General features: G+C 43.9%; 1 long non-coding RNA gene across 1 annotated transcript; it reads left to right on the forward strand.

Annotated features, from left to right (window-relative positions):
- The first annotated feature begins 419 nt into the window (after positions 1-419).
- LOC135530839 (uncharacterized) lies at positions 420-7,452 on the forward strand. The gene is made up of 3 exons (XR_010453909.1): positions 420-623; positions 6,232-6,440; positions 6,909-7,452. It is a non-coding gene; the product is annotated as an uncharacterized LOC135530839 (long non-coding RNA).
- Positions 7,453-12,762: the final 5,310 nt, after the last annotated feature.

Below are 12,762 nucleotides of genomic sequence, written 5' to 3' on the forward strand. Positions count from 1 at the left end.
GGTGTAAGTAGTAGATCTGTACCAGTACAGAGGGATAGGCCGGGGAGTGTTGTCTCAGGTAAGATTAGGATTTTTAGCATTTATAGCAATGGTTATTAACTGTAGTGCAGGGATGGAACGAAAAACCGCAGAAAATGTAAGTTGTGGTGGCAGCTGCAGAGAGGTATGTGGGTGTGTGAGACTTGACATTAGAAGAGCTATAGGGTGTGTTAAGTGGTGGTGTCCCATCAGATATAAATAGTGGAGTAGGGTGGTGTTATTTAAAAAAAAAATATATATATATATATATATATAAATTGTGAGTGTTATATGGTAGGGTATTTGTTAATGTATTTTTTTCAAACAAACTATAAGGGAGTTAGTACTCCAGTCTAGATGGTGGCGGTAATGCAACATGTATTGGATGCTAAACGCCGTTAAACCACACCGAAGAAGAAGACGCATTTCCGCCAGAAGCACGACTCGACGCTGATACGACGCTCACGAACATTTTCTGCCGCATCTCATCACCAGACCAAACGCACTCGGGAAGTGGATGAATGTTTCCGCTTGCTCTACGAGACCTCGCCATTTCATTCAAGTTCTTCTCGGCTAAATAATTCGCTACAGGAAATCAGTTCAAGGTAACCTATTGCTAATTTCAAAACATGTTAAACGTGAGCTTGTAACACGGTCTGTAAACTAACGCATTACATGATTAAACGGCAGTGGTTGCCGCGGCCTGGCTTTGTTGTTCCCTCAGCTAGCCAAATTTAGCTTTTAGCGATAAGCCACTTGTTAGCTAGCTAGCTACACATCTCCCGTCCAACCCGTTTGTGTCGATAGCTAGCTAACAATCTAACATAATTTCGGGGTAACGGTTGAAGTGACTTACTTAATAGTTAGCCATCTGTTGTCTCATTGTGAGTAAACTGACTGTGGCGAGGAATTTGCTATCTCGCTAACCAGCCAACCGCCAGCTCGTTGTTTAGCCACATATAGCTAAACAATGTCTTTGTAACCACAGCAACGTTAATCTGAACCACTGTAGGAAGCTAAATTGGCTGGGTTAACTGTTGCTAAACTCTTGCTATCTGTTATGAAAACAGCTAATCCCTGAACCGTTTTCCACAGCTTCTTAATTTGCATGATAACGTTATGTCGACATAACTTGTAGTAATTTTATTGTTTCTATCAAAAATAATGGCGCTGTGAAGAAGGCACACAAGCGTTTCGCAACACTAAAAATAACATCTGATAAATATGTGTATGTGACCAATACAATTTGATTTGAAGAATAACTAAATACTTCCGGGTCACGGCTTTTGTTTGGAATCGTTCAGAATGAGAGAGTCGTCATGTATACTTGTGCAATAAGGCCAGAGGAGGTGTGGTATATGGAAAATATACCACCGCTAAGGGCTGTTCTTATGCGCCACGTGGTGGGGAGTCGAATCTATTCCTTGTTAAGCTTCGATTCCACTAGGAATCAACTCCTTAAGGAAACTATTTGCTGTAGTCTACTTTGAAAACAAACTCACAGCAAAGAAAGAACGAGGGGGAGAGAAAGAGATGGGAGGGGCACAGCCAGAACCATGCATTGGTAATCAAAAGAAGTAGGCTATCGCAATACTGTATTTCCATAAGTTCCATAAGTTCATAGTGAAGAGAAAGAAGAGCCCGCGAGTTAGACAGAGGATCATCGGGGCAGACACAACCGTGCCCATAGGCTATATCTTGGTTATCTGTCTCGTCTAGCAATGCATCATAAATTCACCCAAAGTATATATTAGGCTGTCAATGACTGGTGAAGCTATTCTTCATGGTGCCAGTGTATTGAAGTTGAACATTGCCAAATGCATCAGTTTAATTAGCCCTAAATATGCATTTAAAGAGGTCTTGATCCATGGACATCCTACCATGGATCAGCCACAATAATGAATAGGATCACATTTCATCAGTTTGAATATTACGGGAGACCTATATTTGGAAGCCCAAGGCGCGAGTTATCAGTGTAGCCTGTTATCGCCTACAATAAAAACACCGCCTGGCTTCCGTCATAGCTGCCAGTGTTTTATGTATGTATGTATATGAATTACAGGGGTCTGTTTAATCCTGTGTGAATAGACCTCTGGAATAACGCACCTGCTGGGATACTAATTAGAGAACCCTCGTCTCTAGTACCTGTCAGAATAGGGTCAGTTTAATCCCATGTGAATAGTCCTCTGGGATCCTAATTAGAGAACCCTCGTCTCCAGTAATACCTGTCAGAATAGGGTCAGTTTAATCCCGTGTGAATAGTCCTCTGGGATCCTAATTAGAGAACCATCGTCTCTAGTACCTGTCAGAATAGGGTCAGTTTAATCCCGTGTGAATAGTCCTCTGGGATCCTAATTAGAGAACCCTCGTCTCTAGTACCTGTCAGAATAGGGTCAGTTTAATCCCGTGTGAATAGTCCTCTGGGATACTAATTAGAGAACCATCGTCTCTAGTACCTGTCAGAATAGGGTCAGTTTAATCCCGTGTGAATAGTCCTCTGGGATCCTAATTAGAGAACCCTCGTCTCTAGTACCTGTCAGAATAGGGTCAGTTTAATCCCGTGTGAATAGTCCTCTGGGATCCTAATTAGAGAACCTCGTCTCTAGTACCTGTCAGAATAGGGTCAGTTTAATCCGTGTAGAGAAATAGTCCTCCCGTGAATAGCCCTCTGGGATACTAATTAGAGAACCCTCGTCTCCAGTAATACCTGTCAGAATAGGGTCAGTTTAATCCCGTGTGAATAGTCCTCTGGGATACTAATTAGAGAACCCTCGTCTCTAGTACCTGTCAGAATAGGGTCAGTTTAATCCCGTGTGAATAGACCTCTGGAATAACGCACCTGCTGGGATCCTAATTAGAGAACCCTCGTCTCTAGTAATACCTGTCAGAATAGGGTCAGTTTAATCCCGTGTGAATAGTCCTCTGGGATACTAATTAGAGAACCCTCGTCTCTAGTAATACCTGTCAGAATAGGGTCCGTTTAATCCCGTGTGAATAGTCCTCTGGGATTCTAATTAGAGAACCCTCGTCTCTAGTACCTGTCAGAATAGGGTCAGTTTAATCCCGTGTGAATAGTCCTCTGGGATCCTAATTAGAGAACCCTCGTCTCTAGTACCTGTCAGAATAGGGTCAGTTTAATCCCGTGTGAATAGTCCTCTGGGATACTAATTAGAGAACCCTCGTCTCTAGTACCTGTGTGAATAGGGTCAGTTTAATCCTGTGTGAATAGGATAGGGTCTCTAGTACCTGTCAGGGCTGTGAACATAGAAAATAATCATCTTATCGGCGTAGAGTTTATTTAACTAAGCAAGTCAGCTCTACAGGATCGGTGGGTCCCCCGCAGGACGGTTGAGCTGATGTAGGCTAATGCAATCAGCATGAGGTTGGAAGTAACAAGACAATTCCCCAGGACATAGACACATCTGATATGGCAGAAAGCTTAAATTATTGTTAATCTAACCGCACTGTCCAATTTTCAGTAGCTATTACAGTGAAAGAATACCATGCACAGTTATGAGCTTAAGAACAAATTGTTATTTACAACGACGGCCTACCAAAAGGCCTCCTGCGACGGGGCTGGGATTAGATTCATCTCTTGGGATCCGTCGAGGCTGCGCACGGCAGATATATCAGTGAAATATTCCAGTTCTACACATCACCTAGGCCTTTTTTATGGGATAGATGAGCAAATAGGCATGATCAAGCTCGTGTCAGTCCGCTCGAACGCACATTTAGTTTTCCAAGTAGGACTGAAATAATGAGGTGGCGTGTGCATCCAATTCAGTGTGTTTTGGGAGTGGCTCCAACCGCAGGGGGTGGAGTTGGCTACCTGTGACTAGTTGTTTGTAAATACTGGAGATCAAGAAAAGGTAAAGAGCTGCGTGTATTATGTCATGCCAGAAGGTGACGACAATTAAAATACAGTTTTTCTGACCGTTTGGAACGATGTTAACACAATACATTAAACGTACCATAGAGACCCGTAATGTTTGTTTGTTTTGTTTGTCAAGCTTTTATTACAGCACAGAAAACTCATCCAATCACATTAACCATTACTCTCTAGCGGGAAACCTTCACTCTTGCGCAGACATTTAAAAATGAAACATGACAATTTGAAAATAAGCCACAGGAGTTTTTTGAGCGAGAATTAAGACAGTTTTCGAGTAGTAAGACATGTATAAAAGCAACAGATACCATTTTTAATAAGAAGGGGCTAGAAGCGTCTTTATATGGTGAGCTACTGAGTGGATAGGACAGACAAGCCCCATACTATTGTGAAGGACTTCATTCTTCCTGCTGCTGGGACAATGCTGGAGGAAAAGGCCTAAAAAACTATACAGACAATGCCTCCATCAAACACTGTTTCACGACCCATCAGTGACGCGGCAGGAGATGTTTTCAAGCAATACTGCTTGGCATACAAGCCAGTGAATTCTATGCGTTACAGCTGGATGAGTCAACGGAGGTGGCGGGCCTGGCACAGCTCCTGGCACGTCTGTTAGGTTTATGGGGCTCTTGGCAAATTGCACTGTTAAGACACTGATGCCCTTTGCAACCACGTACCTATGTGAGAGTGGATTCTCGGCCCTCACGAGCATGAAAAACTAAATACAGGCACAGACTGTGTGGAAAGTTATTTAAGACTGAGAACTCTCTCCAATACAACCCAACATTGCAGAGTTATGTGTATCATTTTAAGCACACCTTGTCATTAACAAATAAGGTTTATTTGTAAGATGGTTAAATAAAGAGCAAAATTATTTGATTATTATTATTATTTGTGCCCTGGTCCTATAAGAGCTCTTTGTCACTTCCCACGAGCAAGGTTGTGACAAAAACGCACTCATTCTTATGTTTAAAAAATGTGTGTGTGTGTGTGTGTGTGTGTGTGTGTGTGGCAGGCTTACAATGATGGCAAAAAGCATTTGAGAGTGCGCTGACCCTGGTGCTCGAGGGGGTACGCAGCTGGTACGCAGCTGGAGGTTGAATGTTTGAAGGTGTACGGGACTATAAAAAGTTTGGGAACCACTGTCTTCGACTGATGGGACTGTACCATCCACACCATTTGTCCACTCAGACAGGTGCGAATCAGTCTTGTACACCATGATACAGTGCATTCAGAAAGTATTCAGACCCCCTGACTTTTTCCATATTTTGTTATGTTACAGTCTCATTCTAAAATGGATTAAATACTCCCCCCCCATTTATTAAAAATAAAGCATACCTTATTTACTTAAGTATTCAGACCCTTTGCTATGAGACTCGATATTGAGCCCAGGTGCATCCTGATTCCATTGATCGCGCTTGAGATGTTTCTACAACTTGATTGTTGTCCACCTGTGGTAAATTCAATTGATTGGACATGATTTGGAAAAGCACACACCTGTCTATATACGGTCCCACAGTGGACAGTGCATGTCAGAGCAAAAACCTAGCCATGAGGTTGAAGGAATTATCCGTAGAGCTCCTAGACAGGATTGTGTCGAGTCACAGATCTGAGGAAGGGTACCAAAACATTTCTGCAGCATTGAAGGTTCCCGAGAACACAGTGGCCTCCATCATCCTTAAATGGAAGAAGATTGGAACCACCAAGACTCTTCCAAGAGCTGGCCCCCCGTCCATGTGACCAAGAACCCGATGGGCACTCTGACAGTACTCCAGAGTTCCTCTGTGGAGATGGTTGTCCTTCTGGAAGGTTCTCCCGTCTCTGCAGCACTCCACCAATCAAGCCTTTCCGGTAGAGTGGCCAGATGAAAGCCACTCCTGGTAAAAGGCACATGGAGTTTTCAAAGGCACCTGAAGGACTCTGACCAAACCAGATTGTCTGGTCTGATGAAATGAAACTATTTGGCCTGAATGCCAAAGCGTCATGTCGGGAGGAAACCAGCCACCGCTCATCACCTGGCCCGTACCATCCCTACGGGGAAGTGTGGTGACAGCATCATGCTGTTGGGTATTTTTTTTCACTGGAATTATATCAAAATAGTGGTGGCAACTTCCTCTGGAGGGGTCCTTTTTTAAAAACTTAAAACCACCTCTTCCGAGCAAACATATCTATCTATTGTGATCTAGTGTGCCTGAAGCCGGATTAAATCATTTTCCATCATTTAACTCGCTTAGATACATGTTTGTCTTTTCCAGAGCTATACCGCGATCAAGGTTTGAAAGTCTCACACTGAACTCTTTCTGTCTCCTCTTTTTTTTTTTTTTTAGATCTACCCAACTTACCATGTCTGGTTCTGGATGGGGTGTTCCAGCCCAGAGAAGCTCACAGCGGGCTCCAGAGTTGCTATTAGTGAAGCTGGGGGACTGCAATCAAACAGTGGAATTCAATGTGATTGTCAAGGAGGAGGAGGAGGAGAGAGAAATCAATGAGGGGGAGGAGGAAGAGCGAGAGGAGGACAGGGCCTCTGTTGACTCGGGTAAATTCAGCCTAACATCCTCTTTGGTTCAAAGAGGTAAACTGCAAAGCAATGAGTTGGTTAGCTAACTTTGATAAACAACTCAAAATAGCTATTGGTTTTCTGGGTCATTAAGAAATGTAAACTTAAGGTTTTTGGTTGTTGAGTTAATTAGACCATGACAATGTCTTTAAAAAAAAAAAAGTTATTTATGAATATTTAGGCAACTTAGCTGGCTAACTCATTGATTCTGCTTTTTGTAGTATACCCCTCAGGCTTCTGTGTGTAAGAGGGAAGGCTGATGTCAACAAGAATGTCTACAGACCAATGGGCAATGCATTGCAATTTATGTGTGATGCAACAAGCCCATTGCAAAGTATTTATTTCAATACTCTGTTAATTCTAATGACTGAATCCTGCATTATTAAACTTAAATACTTTGTTTCTCTCTGTCTGTTTCTTATCCTATATCTGTTCATATTCTTACAGGAGAGATCCCCAACCCAGACTCAGTCAACAAGCCCAGTTCCACAGCATCAATACTGCCTGGTTGTGGGAGTTACCCCTGTCCTCAATGTGGAAAGTGTTTCAGTTCCTCAACTCATCTAAAGAATCATCAAAGAGTACACACTGGAGAGAGACCTTTTGACTGCTCGGCATGTGGGAAGAGTTTCAGTGAGAAAGTAAACCTTAAGAGACATGAGAGAGTACATAGTGGAGAGAAGCCTTACCACGGCACCACGTGTCGGAAGAGCTTCAATCACTCAGGAAGCCTTAAGGAACACCAGCGACTACATACATGGGAGAAACCTTACCACTGCTCTCTTTGTGGGAAGTGTTTCAATCGAGTAGGAGACCTGAAAACTCATAAGAAATCACACAGTGGAAAGAAGCCTACCTGTACTTTCAATGTGATTGTCAAAGAGGAGGAGGAGGAGGATGAGGAGAAGGAAATCGATAAGGAAAAGAGGGAAGAGCAGGAACCTAGTGGTGTAGTTGACCCAGATACATCAAGATTATCTGGTTGTGGTCATTACCCTGTCCTCAATGTGGGAAGAGTTTCAGTTCCTCAGGTAATCTAAAGAATCATCAGAGTGTACACACTCGAGAGAAACCATTCCACAGTGCCACATGTGGGAAGAGTTTCAGTGTAAAAGTCAACCTCACGAGGCATGAGATGGTACATAGTGGAGAGAAGCCGTACCACTGCACCAAATGTGGGAAGAGCTTCATCAATCATTCTGGAAGCCTTACACATAAAAGAGTACATACAGGGGAGAAGCCTTACCACTGCTCTCTGTGTGGGGAGGGATTCACTCAGCTAAGAAGTCTTAAAAGTCATGAGAGAATATCCATTGGAGGAAGCCTGCCTGTGCTTTCAATGTGATTGTCCAAGAGGAGGAGGGAGAAAAGAAAGAAGTTGAGGATAAGGAGGACAATAGTGGTGTAGTAGACAGTGCATGTCGGAGCAAAAACGAGGCACGAGGTCGAAGGAATTGTCCGTAGAGCTCCGAGACAGGATTGTGTCGAGGCACAAATCTGGGGAAGGGTACCAAAGATTTCTGCAGCATTGAAGGTCCCCAAGAACACAGTGGCCTCCATCATTATTAAATGGAAGAAGTTTGGAACCACCAAGACTCTTCCTAGAGCTGGCCGCCCGACCAAACTGAGCAATTTGGGGAGAAGGGCCTTGGTCAGGAGGTGACCAAGAACCCGATGGTCACTCTGACAAAGCTCCAGAGTTCCTCTGTGGAGATGGTTGTCCTTCTGGGAGGTTCTCCCATCTCTGCAGCACTCTACCAATCAGGCCTTTATGGGAGAGTGGCCAGACGGAAACCACTCCTCAGTAAAAGGAACATGACAGCCCGCTTGGAGTTTGCCAAAAGGCACCTAAAGGACTCTCAGACCATGAGAAACAAGATTCTCTGGTCTGGTGAAAACAAGATTGAACTCTTTGGCCTGAATGCCAAGCGTCACATCACCATCCCCATGGTGAAGCATGGTGGTGGCAGCATCATGCTGTGGGGATGTTTTTCAGCTGCCGGGACTGGGAGACTAGTCAGGATCGAGGGAGAGATGAACGGAGAAAAATACAGAGAGATCCTTGATGAAAACCTGCTCCAGAGTGCTCAGGACCTTAGACTGGGTCAAAGGTTCACCTTCCAACAGGACAACGACCCTAAGCACACAGCAAAGACAACCCAGGAGTGGCTTCGTGAAAAGTCTCTGAATGTCCTTGAGTGGCCCAGCCAGAGCCCGGACTTGAACCCGATCGAAAATCTTTGGAGAGACCTGAAAATAGCTGTGCAGCGACGCTACCCATCCAACCTGACGGAGCTTGAGAGGATCTGCAGAGAAGAATGGGAGAAATTCTCCAAATACAGGTGTGCCAAGCTTGTAGCGTCATACCCAAGAAGACTTGAGGCTGTAATCGCTGCCAAAGGTGCTTCAACAAAGTACTGAGTTAAGGGTCTGAATACTTATGTAAATGTGTTATTTTAAATAAATTTGCCAAAATTTCTAAAACCCTGTTTTTGCTTTGTCATTATGGGATATAAAAGTGACGATAAACTATTTTATCCATTTTTAGAATAGGACTAATGTAACAAAATGTGTAGAAAGTGAAGGGGTCTGGATCCTCCGAATGGGCTGTATATGAACGCAGCTTCATTAAAGCAGTTAGATGCAGTTTATCATAGCGCAACGCTCTTTATTATGGGAGACAGTTTTAGAACTCACCACTGCATTCTCTACCAGAAAGTTGGTTGGTCCTCTGTGATGTCACCACTGCATTCTCTACCAGAAAGTTGGTTGGCCCTCTGTCACATAGGTAAATAAATTGCTATGTTTTAATTTATAAAGCCCTTTTACAAAAGTCTCACCATACCTAACCTGTTTACCACACCCGGTCTCAGGGATGGTTAACTCTGGAAACTCCTTTAGTCCCTACTGAGTTCGGTACATCAGCTTTTAGTCTTCTTGCACCTTATTTGTGGAACAGTCTTCAAAATGTTAAATGTGATGTTTTGATGCTGCGAAGGGGTCATTCAGAAAGCTGATTGACGACCTTATAACTGATGAATGTTTATTTCTGCTTGCATTTTGTATTTATACTGGGGGGAATATTAACGCAACATGCAACTATTTCTAAGATTTTATTGAGTTACCGTTCATATAAGGAAATCGGTTAAAAAAAAATTGAAATAAATTCATTAGGCCAATTCTACCTGAACAATGTAATAGTCTGGTGGCCATTTGATGAGTGGTCTTATGGCTCGGGGTTAGAAGCTGTTCAGGAGCCTTTTGTCCTGGACTTGGCGCTCCGGTACTGCTTGCCGTGCGGAAGCAGAGAAAACAGTTTATGACCTGGGTGACGAAGTCTCTGACAATTTTATGGGCTTTCCTCTGACACACCTAGTACATAGGTCCTGGATTGCAGGAAGCTTGGCCCCAGTGATGTACTGGGCCGTACACACTACCCTCTGTAGCGCCGAGCAGTTGCCGTACCAGGCGGAGATGCAGTCAGTCAGGATGCTCTCCATGGTACAGCTGTAGAACTTTTTGAGGATCAGGGCACCCATGCCAAATCTTTTCCAGTCTCCTGAGGGGGAAACGATTTGGTTGTGCCTTTCACGACTGTCTTGGTGTGTTTGGACACTGATAGTTGGTTGGTCATGTTGACGCCAAGGAATTTGAAACTCTCGACCCGCTCCACTACAGCCCCATTGATGTTAATGGGGGCCTGTTGGGCCCTTTTCCTGTAGTCCACCATCAGCTCCTTTGTCTTGCTCACATCGAGGGAGAGGTTGTTTTCTTGGCACCACACTGACAGATCTCTGACCACCTCACTATAGGCTATCGTCGTGATCAGGCCTACCACTGTTGTGTCGTCAGCAAACTTAATGATGGTGTTGGAGTCGTGTTTGGCCACGCAGTCGCGGGTGAACAAGGGAGTACAGGAGGGAACTAATTACACACCCCATGAGGGTCCCCAGTGTTGAGGATCAGCATGGCAGACGTGTTGTTGCCTGCCCTTACCACCAGGGGTCGGCCCGTCCGGAAGTCCAGTTGCAGAGGGAGGTGTTTAGTCCCAGGGTCCTTAGCTTAGTGATGAGCTTCGTGGGCACTATGGTGTTGAACGCTGAGCTGAAGTCAATGAATAGCATTCTCACATAGGTGTTCCTTTTGTCCAGGTGGGAAGGGCAGTGTGGAGTGTGATTGGGATTGCGTAATCTGTGGATCTGTTGGGGCGGTATGCAAATTAGAATGGGTCAGTGGGCAGTGGTCCCTTCAGACATTCAACCTCCAGCTGCGTGTACCCCCGCTAGCACCAGGGTCAGCCCAATCAAGTGTAGTTTTTTGCCATCATTGTATGCCTGCCACACACACTATACGACACATTTATTAAACATAATGAGTGTTTTTTTTCACAACCCGGCTTGTGGGAAGTGACAAAGAGGTCTTATAGGACCAGGGTACCAATAATAATCAATCATTTGACTCTTTATTTAACTTTCTTACATATACCTATACGTTTACCTTATTTGTATAACTCACCTCTGAGAGAGTCTGGTCTTTCACCTGCTGAAGACAAATAGAATATTTGGTTAAACAGAGAGACTTGAAAGAAACCTCTACATCAGTGGTTCCTAAATGTTTTATAGTCTCGTACCCCTTTCAAAACATTTGACCTCTAGCTGCGAATCCTCCTCTTAGCACCGGGGTCAGCGCAGTCTCAAATGTTTTTTCAAACTCTCAAATCATTGTAAGCCTGCCACACACACACTATACAATACATGTATTAAACATAAGAATGAGTTTGTCGCAACCCAGCTCGTGGGAAGTGACAAAGAGCTGTTATAGTACCAGGGCACAAATAATAATAATCAATAATGTTGTACTTTATTTAGCCATCTCACATAGAAAACTTTATTTGTTCATCGAAAATTGTGAGTAACTCACCACATAATTAATGAGAAGGGTGTGCTTGAAAGGATGCACATAACTCTGCAATGTTGGGTTGTATTGGAGAGAGTCACAGTCTTAAAATAATTTCCCACACACAGTCTGTGCCTGTATTTAGTTTTTCATGCTCGTGAGGGCCGAGAATCCACTCTCACATTGGTACGTGGTTGCAAAGGGCATCAGTGTCTTAACAGTACGATTTGCCTAGGCAGGATACTCGGAGCGCAGGAAATCTGGCAGTGTCTTCTGATTTAAATTACATTTTCACAGAACCGCTTGTTGCAATTTCGATGAGGCTCTCTTGTTCAGATATCGGTAAGTAGACTGTAGGCAGGGCATGAAAGGGATAACGAATCCAGTTGTTTGCGTCATCCGTTTCGGGAAAGTACCTGCATAATTGTGCACCCAACTTAAATCAAATTTATTTATATAGCCCGTCGTACATCAGCTGATATCTCAAAGTGCTGTACAGAAACCCAGCCTAAAACCCCAAACAGCAAGCAATGCAGGTGTAGAAGCACGGTGGCTAGGAAAAACTCCATAGAAAGGCCAAAACCTAGGAAGAAACCTAGAGAGGAACCAGGCTATGTGGGGTGGCCAGTCCTCTTCTGGCTGTGCCGGGTGGAGATTATAACAGAACATGGCCAATTTACTCCGGTGCTTCCCTATATCACATTTGACATTGTCCGTAAGCTTGAGTTTGCACACAAAATCATACAATGATCGAAAGACCTGTGTTGTCCTTGTTAATGCAGACAGAGAAGAGCTCCAACTTCTTAATCATAGCCTTGATTTTGTCCCGCACGTTGAATATAGTTGCGGAGAGTCCGTCTAATCCTAGATTCAGATCATTAAGGTGAGAAAAACCATCTCCCAGACAGGCCAGTCATGTGAGAAACTCATCATGCAAAAGGTCAGACAAGTGATTATGGTCAGTAAAAACTTTAAGCAATCAATTAATTAATAAACGTGTCAACACTTTGCCCGTTGATAACCAGCGCACTTCTGTATGTTGTAAAAGCGTTACATGGTCGCTGCTCATATCATTAACGTAGTGTAGAAAATACGAGTTCAGGGGCCTTGCTTTAAGTTAACCATTTTCACTGTAGTGTCAAACGTCTTTCAAGCTGCGGTGGATGCTGCAGTAAACCCAAGTGGGGTCGGGAGCAACTGCTTGCACGTGCGTTACCACTCCACTATGTCTCCCTGTCATGGCTGTTGTGTGCCATCAGTACGGATACCAACATGAGCAGCAGCTACGTTTGGCTACATACGGACCGCTAGGGGAATTCCCACGAGAGAGCCGCGGTTAATGTGATTGGATGTTAATTATTTAACATTTTGTATTTGACAATTTTGTTATTTCACTGAACACTAG

Source organism: Oncorhynchus masou, unplaced genomic scaffold (assembly GCF_036934945.1).
Source record: "Oncorhynchus masou masou isolate Uvic2021 unplaced genomic scaffold, UVic_Omas_1.1 unplaced_scaffold_1437, whole genome shotgun sequence".
Taxonomy (NCBI): Eukaryota; Metazoa; Chordata; class Actinopteri; order Salmoniformes; family Salmonidae; genus Oncorhynchus; species Oncorhynchus masou.